At 43.3% G+C, this 15,293-nt stretch overlaps 1 pseudogene; it reads left to right on the top strand.

Moving 5' to 3' along the window:
- The first annotated feature begins 1,749 nt into the window (after window positions 1-1,749).
- On the top strand, window positions 1,750-14,104 carry LOC106588643 (serine incorporator 1-like; annotated as a pseudogene).
- Window positions 14,105-15,293: the final 1,189 nt, after the last annotated feature.

Below are 15,293 nucleotides of genomic sequence, written 5' to 3'. Positions count from 1 at the left end.
ATGTAGGCCGTGGAAAAACTGGGACATTTTCTGCTTCCAGTTTTTGTGTACTGCATTTAGTGTAGCAAGCTGCATTCACTTGTTGAAAATAGGGACCACTGAAAGATGAGAGATTATAAAGTTACGCTACTGAAGCATTTTGAAGGTCAAGGAGTGCCGTCAATTGGAGTTTCCACCATCCGTGTAGAATGTACTGAGGCATCTATAATCATATCGATAAATGCTGACCTCTTCAACAATGGCCGATATTTGTCTCTGGATGAACTGAGATGTATTCATTAGTCGGATTCCGTTTCAAAACATTTTGTCTGTTGCAAAAACTTTTTCAACGGAAACAGTTTACCATTTACTCTAGTAACTAAATGGAACCAAACTGCGCAAACGAAACGGGGAGGGGCATACCTGAATTTCTCCAATAAAAACTTGCTTTTAACGTTCAACGTTTGGAGTAAACGGTTTCAGTTGCAAGACGATTTGCAGCAGACATTTTGCAATGGAATCAGACTAATGAATACACCCCTGTTCTGAGGTCAAGGAAAATAACAAAATGGCTCTCAGAATTCAAAACCCCTCTCATGAGCTCAATTTTTCTCTATGGAACCCTCAGATTCAATGGTCTACTCAAACAAGTTGGTGTTCACACCAGTTCTAGATAATGTCATCACCAGGGTGATTAATGTTGAATAAATGAATGTGTAAAATTATATTTCAGAATGTAGCTATACTCCATATTTTAGAGCACACTATTAGCAGTATAATGATACCAAGGTGTTGTCTGTATTATGTACATTCCACAGAAGGTTGCTGAGGACGGCTCATAATAATTGTCAGAACGGCGCAAATGGAATGGCATCAAACACCTGGAAACCAGTGTTTGATGTATTTGTTACCATTCCACGGATTCTGCTCCAGTCATTAGAACGAGCCCGTTCACCCCAATTAAGGTGCCACGAACCTCCTGTGGTCATTGGGTCCTACAGGGGACATGTGTAGGCCTAAAATTGCCACTTTCATCATGATTTTCTCAAAAGGGGATGGTGTTACAACAAATGTGAAAAGCATATCAAACATCCTTCCTCCCATTAGGTTTCTATGAGAGAATTGCCAGAACAATCTGAGATACCAAAAATATTTTCAGACCATCCTGGAATCGCCCTTAAGTGTCTGCGGTGTTTGGCTATAAACTAACCTGCCTAACATGGAGACAACGTTCAATGTATTGGTACTGTTCGGGGGATACTGTAGGCAGTGTAGGTCATATCATGACAAGAAAAAAGCTGAATGTGTTTGCTCATTTTTGTTTAATTTCTAGCTGTGGTGAAAATGTCCCTGTCTATTAATTTGCCTGCCCAATTAGAATGATTTTTCAATTGAGTAAGGAATCTGGAACTAGCTGCTACAGAGGACTTAACTACTCTAACATAACATTTGTCAAGTGCAAATGGGGTAAATGGACCGTGGTTTACTACTGATGCTGCTCCCTAGTGATGTTGAATAGTCAGGGAAAGAGGTGATTTACACATTTGACTGTACAGGATTTAATTTATCAACAAGCATTAAGATGATTTATATTATGTACAAATGTACATTTCTCTGTGTGTGTGTGTGTGTGCAACTATGTGTGTCAATTATTACAGAACACCTTTTGTTTTTAATATAAAAAAAATGTAATACAGTACTTTAAGTCGCAGTCTAGCCTATTTTATATAATTCAATTATTCAACGCATCAGCAGCTGATTAGTCACAGAAGTTGGATGAAGTTCCATGGGCGTCTATCACCGTTGACGGTGTTGAGTTACGGATGAACAACAGGGGGTAACTGATTCTTCAGACACGCCCTGTTGCTGTTTGGCTCGCGCCGGACGAAACTACACATTTTACTAAACAACTTTTCCAAGTTTGAAGTCTTACACTTCTTGACTTTTGGGTGTTTACTTAAGACGGGGTTTTTCGTTCTAAACTAAAATGGGAGCGTGTATGGCATTGTGTTCAATCGCCAGCTGTGTAAGTATCAATTATTTAACTTCTTTATTTGTCGTTTTGCTCACTTTGTAAGAGTGAGAGAGCGCAACGACGTTTGTGGCTCTGTATGTAAATACACACATTTCCTCTGTTTTCCCCGTAGGTATATTCTGTGTTTTATGTTGATCGTAAGTACCTACGTTTGGAAAACAGACACTTGTTTCCAGAAAAGTCAGCAGTTTTATATTGATTAATTTCGTGTTTCAGTGCGTCACGCTCTTCACACCAAATTAGCTGCACGACTAAAATATTCCCTTTTTATATTTCATGCCGTGTTACGGGCAAGTTCAGTATCATGTTAAATAAATATGATTTGATATAAAAGGTTTTCTAGGCCTACTCGAGCCATTAGGTGAATGTCTTCAAATTTTGGACGCACATACCGCAAATTACCATGCATAGAGTGATATACGTATTGACCCTTTCTATTGAAGTTTGTCCCACATTCTCAGGTCAACAAAAAACCTACAATTTAAACGGTTACACCTTCCAGAGGCAAGGCTTATGAGTGCTGCTCGACTGCCTGTTGCATGGCCTGCTACCCTGGTGCATAAAGCCTTCATAGCTTGCAATCCTTTAATGAAGGAGGGCTGATCCTTCCCTGCTACCCCATCATAGGCTTCCCTGTGCTCGACTAAACTATGCTTCATGTCTCTGGGCTGATCTAGCCTATGCCTCAGTAGTATCACACATAGTATCTTGACTTGACAATCTGCCTGACTCATCAGAGAGCAGTGAGCGATGCCTCCCGTGGCGCACGAACCTTCTGTGACCACATACAACACATACCCAACACTGGGTCTCTTTCTCAATTCATCTGTCCTGATTCCTCCCATCCTATCCTCGGTTCTTCTCAAAACACATTTGAAAGGGACCTTGGATATTTGAGGAGGTGGCAAGGAGAGGGAAGACCTGGAATCATGTAACGCTATAGATTGAGAAAGGGCACATCAGGCAGGGGGCTGTGTTCGTTGCTGTACTGTAACCGTATGACTGGCAGCCCTTGTCATTGTAACTGGCCTGACTACCTTAAGTTGTCTGGGCTCGTTTGGCTGGAAAACACAAGAGTTGCGATGGTTGCCATAACAATAACAGGCGGTAGGACACAGTACTTTTGTTGTGCACACACACCATGTTTGCGTCATTAGCTCATCTGCCCCCTCATCTTCTCCCTCTGGCATACCAAAAACGACTCGTCTGTGCAGTCCTATTTCTTATCCCCTCTCTCCCTCACCTCCCTCCTCCAGGCATCGTGTCTGTGTGGCTCTGCTCCCTGTCTGCTGTCAGGATGCTGTCCCTCCACCTATAACTCCACTGTGTCCCGGCTGGCCTTCTCCTTCCTGCTGCTGCTGGGGACCCTGGTCTCAGTCATCATGATCCTACCTGGCATGGAGACTCAGCTCAAGAAGGTAACGCCACACAACCCTGGTCTTGGTTGCTTGATGAGTAGAGTTGCCTGAGACCTACATATTTGTGTTAGCTCCCTGAACTAATTCCAAGGCTTTAGCTCAGCGGGTTAAGAGGATTGTGGTTCGCAGGAGACCCTGGTTCGAACCCAGTTGGTCACACAAGCTGGTGTAGATGGCCCAGTGGTTGACAATGTACATTATTGGTTCTATTCTTACTGTTTCTTTACTGATCTATCAGATACCAGGGTTCTGTGTGGGCGGAACCTCCATACCCATGCCAGGCATCGAGAACAAGGTGAACTGTGATGTCATTGTGGGCTACAAGTCTGTGTATCGCATGTGCTTTGCCATGGGCTGCTTCTTTTTTCTGTTCTCCATCATCATGATCCGTGTTCGCAGCAGCAAGGACCCCCGAGCCTCCCTACAGAACGGGTATGTAGCTGACCTTTTTATAGTAGTGGATGGTGATCTTCAGGGATACAATGTTGCCCTCTGCTGGCCAGACCAGGGCAGTGCCACATTCCCCACACTCTTATTTGTTTACGTACCAGCATAAAATATTAGGGCTAGGACGATACCAGTATCCCAATACTCGTTAGTGTCATGGCAGGGAAACAAAACACGAAGCGGCTTTAACTTTCGGAAAAAAGCACTAATGTTGGAAACAACATGTTGTCATCCAGGGTCACATTTATTTGTTTTACACAATATTTTACATACAGAAGGTTTTTTAAAGTATGATACTGCCCAAAAATATGACCAGTGTATTTTTTTATGGAGCACAGACACAGGATCTGTTTTTGTATGAGGTGATTTTATTGAATGAATGCTTGTGGCTTTGTCCTCTCAGATTCTGGTTTTTCAAGTTCCTCGTACTGGTGGGGATAACTGTAGGAGCCTTCTTCATTCCAGACGGGACATTCAACACAGGTATACACCATTACTACGATGTTAAATATTTTCTTCACCCTGAAGAAGGCACAGTGATGCTGCAACATTGGTTGTTTTTTACATAATAAATGACTGGGAGATTATTCATATGCAGTGTGCAACTCTCCTTTGTTTTTATAGCTTACAGTTTTATTCACCATTAATCAGCACCTCTACACTGAATCATTTTCTCTGGGTGTGCGCCCAGCTCATGCTTTTTATAAAAATATTTTCCTCTAAACCCCAATAACCAGTGGTGATTTTTAACGTTAAAATATTGGTGGGGAAAATTCTATCAACAAAGCTCAAATGCATCGAAACCAGTACCCTGCACTGGCTACACATTGAATGCACTAATAACCAATCCCAGATAGGAGTTTTGAGCCACACACAAACGTTATAACATTTGGTTTATGATTTGGTTTACGGCTACTTCCCATATTTTTGGGTCATATTGCACGGAAGACCACGGTAGTCGAGTAAACTAGCTTGTAATTGGTCTGCAATATCGCGACTGCGGCTGCCTGTTACAAATGGTGCCCGGTTAACAATATGCAACGTTATAACACTATTCCCTTGCTTCATCTATTGCACCTTTACAGTTCCATCAAAGGTATTTAAACTAACCCTTCTTGTACATGTGGTTCCATGGGTATTAGTCTGCCATCAGACATCAACAATAAGACATGTAGCCTATAGGATATTATAGCTAACCAACCTCAAAAGGGATGTTAGCCACTGCTCCATGATCCACCACCAACCACTTGAATTTGAATCTTCTTTTCCAGCTTGCTTTATTTTAATGGATGGACATTTTAAAGTTTCGGTGGCTAATGGGCACTGAGACATTTTCTCTACATTTCTTTCATAATGCTACGTTTGAAAATAATTTTTGCTAGGAGATAGCGAAGGTAGTCGACATGTTTCAGCTAGCTAAGCTACCTAGCTTGAAGATGTGGTAAACAACTAGCTAGCTATGAAGTTGACACATCAGTTCAATGAAAGTTACGGGGCATAAGACTGTGGCCAATGACAATGAGCCTTCTTGGGCGGGCTCTGCTACTCTGAATCAATGGAGCACCGATTAGGGGCTTTTGCTGGCTAGCTCTCCCAGCAGGTGCTGCGGTGACGCACCCTCAGCCAATCATGCGCAACCAGAGAAGATTAATGACGCCTCTGTACTTTCCGTCTGCCCCTCCACCACAGAAAGCACCAAGCTGCCTTCCTAAACCAAAATGTACCAAAACAACAATAGAATGGGAAAGCAACCAAATCAAAGTTTATTTGTCGCGTGTGCTGAAAACAGCCGGTGTAGACCTTTAGTGAATTGCTTACTTACAGGCTCTAACCAACAGTGCAATAAAAAATAAAAAATACAAGTATTATGTGAACAATGGGTAAGTAAAGAAATAAAAACAACAGTGCAAAATAACAGTAGCGAGGCTACATACGGGCACCGGTTAGTTGGGCTGATTGAGGTAGTATGTGTATGGATGGATGGTTATAGTGACTATGCATATATAATAAACCGAGAGTAGCAGTAGCGTAAAAGATTGGGTGGTGGGACACAATGTAGATAGCCCGGTTAACCATTGTGAGTGGGAACTGGTTGGTCGGGCCAATTGAGGTAGTATGTACATGAATGTATAGTTAAAGTGACTATGCATATCAACTCAGCAAAAAAAGAAGTTCCACAGACATGTGACTAACAGAAATTGAATGTGTCCCTGAACAAAGGGTCGGTCAAAATCAAGAGTCGGTATCTGGTGTGGTCACCAGCTGCATTAAGTACTGCAGTGCGTCTCCTCCTCATGACCTGCACCACATTTGCCAGTTCTTGCTGTGAGATGTTACCCTGCTCTTCCACCAAGGCACCTGCAAGTTCCCAGACATTTCTGAGGGGAATGGCCCTAGCCCTCACCCTCCGATCCAACAGGTCCCAGACGTGCTCAATGGGATTGAGATCGGGCTCTTCGCTGGCCATGGCAGAACACTGACATTTCTGTCTTGTAGGAAATCACGCACAGAACGAGCAGTATGGCTGGTGGCATTGTCATGCTGGAGGGTCATGTCAGGATGAGCCTGCAGGAAGGGTATGGCATGAGGGAGGAAGATGTCTTCCCTATAACGCACAGCGTTGAGATTGCCTGCAATGACAACAAGCTCAGTCCGATGATGCTGTGACATACCGCCCCAGACCATGACGGAACCTCCACCTCCAAATCGATCCCACTCCAGAGTACAGGCCTCGGTGTAACACTCATTCCTTTGACGATAAACGCGAATCCGACCATCACCCCTGGTGAGACAAAACCACGACTCGTCAGTGAAGAGCACTTTTTGGCAGTCCTGTCTGGTCCAGCTACGGTGGGTTTGTGCCCATAGGTGTCGTTGTTGCCGGTGATGTCTGGTGAGGACCTGCCTTACAACAGGCCTACAAGCCCTCAGTCCAGCCTCTGTCCGCAATAGGCTGAGAGTCTGAGCACTGATGGAGGGATTGTGCGTTCCTGGTGTAACTCCGGCAGTTGTTGTTGCCATCCTGTACCTGTCCCGCAGGTGTGATGTTCGGATGCACCGATCCTGTGCAGGTGTTGTTACACGTGGTCTGCCACTGTGAGGATGATCAGCTGTCCGTCCTGTCTCCCTGTAGCGCTGTCTTAGGCGTCTGACAGTACGGACATTGCAATTTATTGCCCTGGCCAAATTTGTAGTCCTCATGCCTCCTTGCAACATGCCTAAGGCACATTCACGCAGATGAGCAGGGACCCTGGGCATCTTTGTTTTGGTGTTTTTGAGTCAGTAGAAAGGCCTGATAAAAGAATCTTATATCTTAATCATAATAATCAACAATCAATAAGCCTTGACTAATTCCCAACGTTTGTAAGACAATGGGTTAAATAATTAGGCAAGGACTCAGCTTTCTGCAAAAGGTTCATTCGGCTTTATTCAGAGAACGTTCTGAGGTCAAGATAAAAAAAAAAGTCATTATATAGTTTCTTCCTTACTTACGCACATGCATTTACACACAAATTGTTGGTGAACTGCATCTCCCCTTGGACTTCCCACACAGTTTATCACTATCCTGCTCTGCCTGTTCCTTTCCCTCAAGGTTAGGAACCCCTTGAAGTTTTTACTCCCTTTACCATCTGTCCTCTGCTCTCTTGGGCACACTAAATACACACACACATTTCTCTCCCTCTCCAGCCTCTACTAGACTTTCTGGGACTAATCGGACTAATCGATCATTACATTGATTATTCATTAAGCATGCTACATGACTTATAATTCATAATGGTTTATTGATTCATTTACCTTTATTAGATAATTCTCTTATCAAGGCATCTTTAGTGTCCTAAGTTTTCATAACTGTGAACTTAATTGCCTACCGTCTGTAAGTTGTTAGTGTCTTAACGACCGTTCCACAGGTGCATGTTCATTCATTGTTTATGGTTCATTGAACAAGCGTGTGAAATGGTGTTTAAACCCTTTACAATGAAGATCTGTGAAGTTAATCGGATTTTTTTTTTTTTATTTTTTTTTTACTAAATACCGTTCGAAGACAGGGTCCTGAAAAAGGGACGTTACTTTTTTTGAGTTTATGATAAACAGAGTAGCAGCAGCGTAAAAGAGGGGTTTGGGGGGGCACACAATGCAAATAGTCCGGGTAGCCATTTGACTACCTGTTCAGGAGTCTTATGGCTTAGGGGTAAAAACTGTTGAGAAGCCTTTTTGTCCTAGACTTGGCACTCTGGTACCGCTTGCCATGCGGTAGTAGAGAGAACAGTCTGGCTGAGGTCTTTGACAATTTTTAGGGCCTTCTTCTGACACCGCCTGGTATAGAGGTCCTGGATGGCAGGCAGCTTAGCCCCAGTGATGTACTGGGCTGTATGCACTACCCTCTGTAGTGCCTTGCGGTCAGAGGCTGAGCAGTTGCCGTACCAGGCAGTGATGCAACCAGTCAGGATGCTCTGTTGCAGCTGTAGAACCTTTTGAGGATCTGAGGACCATTGCCAAATCTTTTTAGTTTCCTGAGGGGGAGTAGGCTTTGTCGTGCCCTCTTCACGACTATCATGGTGTGTTTGGACCATTCCAGTTCGTTGGTGACGTGGACACCAATTAGCTTGAAGCTCTCAACCTGCTCCACTACAGCCCCGTCGATGAGAATGGGGGCGTGCTCGGTCCTTCTTTTCCTGTAGTCCACAATCATCTCCTTAGTCTTGGTTACGTTGAGGGATCGGTTGTTATTCCGGCACCACCCGGCCAGGTCTCTGACCTCCTCTCTATAGGCTGTCTCATCGTTGTCGGTGATCAGGCCTACCACTGTTGTGACGTCTGCAAACTTAATGATGGTGTTGGAGTCGTGCCTGGCCATGCAGTCATGGGTGAACGGGGAGTACAGGAGGGGACTGAGCACGCAACCCTGAGGGGCCCCCGTGTTGAGGATCAGCATGGCAGATGTGTTGCTACCTACCCTCACCACCTGGGGGTGGCCCGTCAAAGTCCAGGATCCAGTTGCAGAGGGAGGTGTTTAGTCCCAGGGTCCTTAGCTTAGTGATGAGCTTTGAGGGCACTATGGTGTTGAACGCTGAGCTGTAGTCAATGAATAGCATTCTCACATAGGTGTTTTGTCCAGGTGGGAAAGGGCAGTGTGGAGTGCAATAGAGATTGCATCTGTTTGGGCGGTATGCAAATTGGAGTGGGTCTAGGGTTTCTGAGATAATGGTGTTGTGAGCCATTACCAGCCTTTCAAAGCACTTCATGGCTACGGATGTGAGTGCTACGGGTCTTTAGTCATTTAGGCAGGTTGCCTTCATGTTCTTGGGCACAGGGACTATGGTGGTCTGCTTGAAACATGTTAGTATTACAGACTCAGTCAGGGACATGTTGAAAATGTCAGTGAAGACACCTGCCAGTTGGTCAGCACATGTGCTTTCTTTGATCAAGCAATTTGTTTTACACAATTAAAATGTTTGCTAACTGATATTGTTGTGACATTAAATGACAGAATGGCCCACGTGACGCATCGCCACTGCCAAGAACTTGAAGTCAATTAAACACACCTTGCACACTTAGTCTTTTAACAAACTCGCCGTGTGTGTTCCAGTGTGGTTCTACTTTGGCATGGTGGGATCCTTCATCTATCATCATCATCCAGCTAATCCTGCTTGTGGACTTTTCTCACACCTGGAACCAGTCCTGGCTGGAGAATGCTGAGGAGGGAAATGGCAAGTGCTGGTTCTCAGGTACTTATCGTTAATACAGTCTACTGATTAAAGAAGTTGTAGTCGAACTCATTTATTCAGTCTGTTCTGGAAGTAAACTGAAATTCCCTGAAGAAAATAGGAATTTCAGTGTAATTTAATGAATTGACCCTTATCCTGGTTTCCTCCTAGTGGAAATGGAAAGATGTTTCCTAACATCCATAATGGGATGTTTTCTTATGTTTCCCCTCCCACAGCTCTCCTGTCCTTCACGGTGCTGCACTATGCCCTGGCCTTCTCTGCTGTGGTGGTGTTCTATGTCTATTACACCACGGGAGACGACTGCACTGAACACAAGGTCTTCATCAGCCTCAACTTCATCTTCTGCATCATTGTCTCCATTGTTGCCATCCTGCCCAAAGTTCAGGTGAGGTTTCAGTCTCGCAAGAAAGATTGATACCAGCACACTGAAAGTTCCTGCAGTTTTTTTGAGTACAGTGTTTCTTTGCAGGCTGTTTCAGTCTTGTTCCTCTCTCTTTGAAATACATACACATCCTGAAGTTCATTCAGGGGTGAAAATGTTAAACAATGACACAGTGAACTATTTGTTCATGTGAATGCATTTGAACAGAAGTTAGACACTGATGTTTTGTGTTCATTTATGTGTTGTCCCCCAGGAGTCCCAGCCCAGTTCAGGCCTGCTCCAAGCGTCCTTCATCTCCCTCTACACCATGTATGTCACATGGTCCGCCATGACCAACAACCCCAGTAAGTATCGTCATGACCCTGCTGATGCCCCTGTTCAGTCATTGGTTAAGAGTCATGGTTCAGGTCATGCATGAAAGATGACCTGATGTAACAATGACTCGCATAGCTGCATACTGACTCATGGAAATCACTTGATGGGAAGTCTGGAACAACAAATTTATGTGACGATGCATATTTTACCCAAAAGATCAGTGATCACTTCATCCAACATGAGATGAGTTGCAGCCAAGAATCACAAGAGAAGAAGTAAATCAAATAGATGTGAATCTCTCATAATTAAAAGCTGATCATTTGTAGTTTTCTTTATGTTTAAAGCATAACATTTTCTCTTTCAATGGCCTTCATCAGAATGACAATGTTCTACCTCTTTCCCTACAGACCGTAAGTGTAACCCCAGCCTGCTGAATCTGGTACACAACACTTCCACCCCTACACCTACACCTGCCCCAGGGCAAGGGGTCCAGTGGTGGGATGCACAGGGCATCATAGGACTGGTCATCTTCTTCTTCTGCACTCTCTACGCCAGGTATGAAGTTGCAACCTAGAGTAGGGTTCACGCCAATCCTGGGGACCCACAGGTCTGGGCACGCTTTGTAGCAGACCATAGACAAATCAAATTTTATTGGTCACATATATATGTTTAGCAGATGTTATTGTGGGTGTAGCGAAATGCTTGTGTTTCTAGCTCCAACAGTGCACTAATATCTAACAATTTCACAACAATACACACATCTAAAGTAAAGGAATTAAGAATATATAAATATTTGGATGAGCAATGTTGTACCGGCATAGACTAAAATACAGTAGAATAGGCACCTGATCGAAGTACTGGGCTAGAGTAAACATGCAAGCCTGTGGGTCCTCAGGACTGGATTTGAGACACTGGTTCAGAGCTATGTTTTAAATTAAATCCTGACTATTCGAGCCTGTCCACATCATCACTTCCCCTTTTTCCTGATGGGTTTCATGCTCTTTCCCTCCTCCCCTGCAGCATCCGTTCGTCCAACAACACCCAGGTGAACAGGCTGATGCAGACAGAGGAGGGTCTGGCTGCAGACGTCCACGCGGCGGCCACGGGGGAGGACGGGGTCAGACGGGCCGTGGACAACGAGGAAGAGGGGGTCACTTACTCTTACGCCTTCTTCCACTTCAGCCTGTTCCTGGCCTCCCTCTACATCATGATGACACTCACCAACTGGTACCAGTAAGTAGCTCTGTTTTCTTTGATTATGTCTAAGGGGATGAGTAGGGATGTGTACAGGTATAACTGAGGTGATTGATGTTGTTCTAGACCTTGCGTCAGCTCCCCAAGCTAATGCCTGGGCTTTAGGTTAACAGTCTTATGGTACTCCGAAGACCCAATTTTCAAACCATTGCACATGGTCTACTATGCGTTTTTGTGATGGTAAATAAAATGTGATTGATTGGATTGGTCCTGCTCTCTCCCCAGACCTGACGCAGACTACCAGGCCATGCAGAGCTGTATGCCAGCTGTGTGGGTGAAGATTAGCTCTAGCTGGATAGGCCTGGCTGTCTACCTTTGGACCCTGGTAGCTCCTCTCATCATCTCTAACCGAGACTTCAACTAAAGACATACATTCCATCCAGGGCTAAGTCCCAAATGGCACCCCTGTTCCCAAGTAGGAAAAGGGTGGGTGTCTTTTCAGATTTTCTGAGGGACTTAACTGTTTGGCATGTTTTGATTTATACTATTTGGGAAAAAAATGTGAATTGTGCTGCTTGAAGGAAGGGACCATTGTCATGTCTTATTTTTATTTCGGGCTGGTCTCATTGACTAGGCGTAACATAGTAAAAGAAAATCAGGGACACTTAAATATGTATATGTTATGTTTGGTATTTTTACTTAAGACAAACGAAAGGAGGGTTGTTGGTCGGGGTGAATGGGTAGGCAAATCTAATCACTGACAACTTTAGCATTTTAGCTAATTTGCAACTACTTAGCATGCGAGCTAACCTTAATCCTTATTAAGGGTCTAAGCCTGCGGAGGGGTTCTATTAAGCTGACATATGGATTTTTTTTAAGATGTTCATACCGAGGATCATTTATCGACTTGAATATTAGGACCCCCTTTAGGTATTATATAAATATATCACACGCACATTATTTGATGAAACATTGAATTGGGCCTTAGCGCTATTAGCCCATAGAAATGGATTGAATAACAGATGCATAAGATAGTAAAAAATAAATAGGAAGTTTGTTTTTTAAAGTGTCTGTCCTATGTCTGAGAGACATAAGCCCAGAAAAATAAATATATATATATTTAAAGATGCAGAAATTGTACTGCCATTTTCTGGTTGCTAAAATACAAATAGTTCGCCTAATTTCAGTTTGTGACAACAAGCAAGTATAGAGTACAATGATTCGCTACAATCTAAACCACTGTGAAATATATTTTTCATAACCAAAAATATTGTATTTTCCGCTGTTTGAAGCTGGTGTCCAAAACCGAAGGTAAGATGCAAAAACAAAACTTAAGAACAGGAAGCATAGAACAGGTATACTGCTTCTTAGACTTGCTTTAAATGAGTTACAGATCTATAACACACATTTCTATGTGAAATTGGTCGGGTCGCCCAAAAAGTGACATATTTCAGCTTTAACCAAAAGTGTTTTGGCACTAAACTACTTCCATATGTCATTATTATTATTATTATTATTATGATTTTTTTTTAAATGTACTGGTACCGGGCTACTTTCAGATGAGGCTTGTAAGCGCACTAGAGCAAAACAAACGACGTGTGCGAGAGTCACCTTTCCATCGGGGAGTCATATTAGTGTGTAGCCCAAACTGTTTGGACGCTACAGACAGAAGTTGGCAGTATCGACTTCAGACGAGTCCCGTGATGCTTGTTGGGGTCGTGTTCATGAGAGTCCTTCTTCCCATAGTGGTCATATTAGTTTTGTAGGCCACACTGTTCAGATGCTACTAATGTTTTCATGAGAAGACTGATTTTCGGGGTGTCTCATGGTCTGACAAACACGCTGTAGCTCAGCTACCTTCCACCGCAGATGTGGAAGGCTACCATTGACGGATGCTGTGGATTGAGATGCAGCCCGTGCAAAACAATGTATATCTCTAGCACTCGGGGATCCCGAGTCTAAGGCACTGCATCTCAGTGCTAGAGGTGTCACTACAGACACCCTGGTTTGAATCCAGGCTGTATCACAACCGACCGTGATTGGGAGTCCCATAGGGCGGCGCACAATTGGCCCAGTGTCGTCCGGGTTTGGCCGGTGTATGCTGTCATTGTAAATGAGAATTTGTTCTTAGCTGACTTGCTTAGTTAAATGAAGAAATAAACAGACTGCTTTTGAAGGGGATTTTTTTATTTATTATTATGCTAATTAGATTTCGGCAGGGGTGTTGACATCGACCCCTAGCCTAGCTAAGATTAGCCCTAGCTAACATTAGCATTAGCCACCTAGTTAGTCAACAAATTGTGGACAGACCCAAATTAATACATACTATACCAATCATAACGTATGATACTAATTTGAGTTTTCTGGAGATTAATTTACTGTTAAGTCTATCCCCGATTCCAGGTTCATTTGCATTTAGCCATACTTGAGGTTGGTCTTATTTACTTTTTTGTTGTTGATTTTGTTAAAAATGGGATTGGTTTCATGCTTTCATAATATCTTCTCTGGTCACTGAATCTACTAAAATGACTTCATAAATCCTCAAATCGTATGAACACGATCAATATGTTAATCCAGCCAAGTAAACTCCACTCAGGTGTTAATGTTTTACTTGTTCCACCTGTTTGCATACATTTTAGATCCTCCCTCTCCACAATATACATTGCTCAGTCCATCCACGACATGTTTGGCAGGGTGCCATCGTTCCGAATGAGCATAGTCTCGAGGATGTTGTGTACATATCAGTACAAGATTATGTTCATCCAATGCACTTTCCTTGTTTTTAGTTTATTTGTTTTATACATTTCAGTGTGTCTTTGATTACAAAGTACATATACATTCTTTTTTATAGCTAAGGAGATTTGTAAAAGTGCCTTTAAACCTATAGATTTGCTACACAATACCTATTCAGTCAGACCATAGATATGGTTTGTCATATCTGTCAAGGTATCTCTAGTGCCTCCTTGTCATGATCAAATGTAATACATCTGATCATCTCTGAAATGTCTTCTATTGTGAGATTGTTATTTTAAGAGTTCATGGGGTCCTGTAGGTGGGACTGTTGCCCCTCAAATGACTGTATATTGCTGCTAGGTTTTATTTGAGATGATTTAGTTCTATGTACCTCTTTCAGATAAGTAGAAAGTGCCCGTGGCACTTCTTTTGTCTCTGCCATTCTGCCTCAAAGTGAAAAATGTTAGCTCAATTCATGAGGACAGCCCAATGCCTACTACTAGTTAAATAGCTTTGTCCATGTAATAGCTGCAGCAACCTTGGAATCATGTGCTTTATTCTGTTCAACACTAGTCTTACTTCATTTTGTCAGGACATTCCAGCACCTGAGAAGTTGAGGAAACAGACCAAAGACATGTCATCACATGATGTCATCAGTCCGAGCCAACAGGGATTCCAGAACCTCCCACCCCTCTGGCTTCATTCATCACCCAGATCACATGACCATGATCACACTCCCAACAGGATTATTCTTATTTCCTTGTGACGCAGGATTACCCATGCAGCCACACCACACGCTCTCTCGACGAGGGAATGCGATTTCCCCATCACAAGATTGGCATGAGGAGGGGGTTGAACACAAGACCAACGTTATATTCATTGAGGACCAAATGGGTTCAACTGGGGTAGAGAAGGAGCACAGAGAGATGGGTCTGTACTTAGTCCATGAATTCAGCCTCAAATCAAATCACTGCAATCAGACTGTTTGAGTTTACGCATAGCAGAATTACACCCGGACACACACTGAAGTAATGTACACGTAGTGGAAAATGAAGTGAGTGCCA

This window comes from Salmo salar, chromosome ssa27, assembly GCF_905237065.1.
Source record: "Salmo salar chromosome ssa27, Ssal_v3.1, whole genome shotgun sequence".
Classification (NCBI taxonomy): domain Eukaryota; kingdom Metazoa; phylum Chordata; class Actinopteri; order Salmoniformes; family Salmonidae; genus Salmo; species Salmo salar.
The sequence above is the reverse complement of the archived record's forward strand: the minus strand, read 5'-3'. Positions and strand labels throughout refer to the sequence as shown.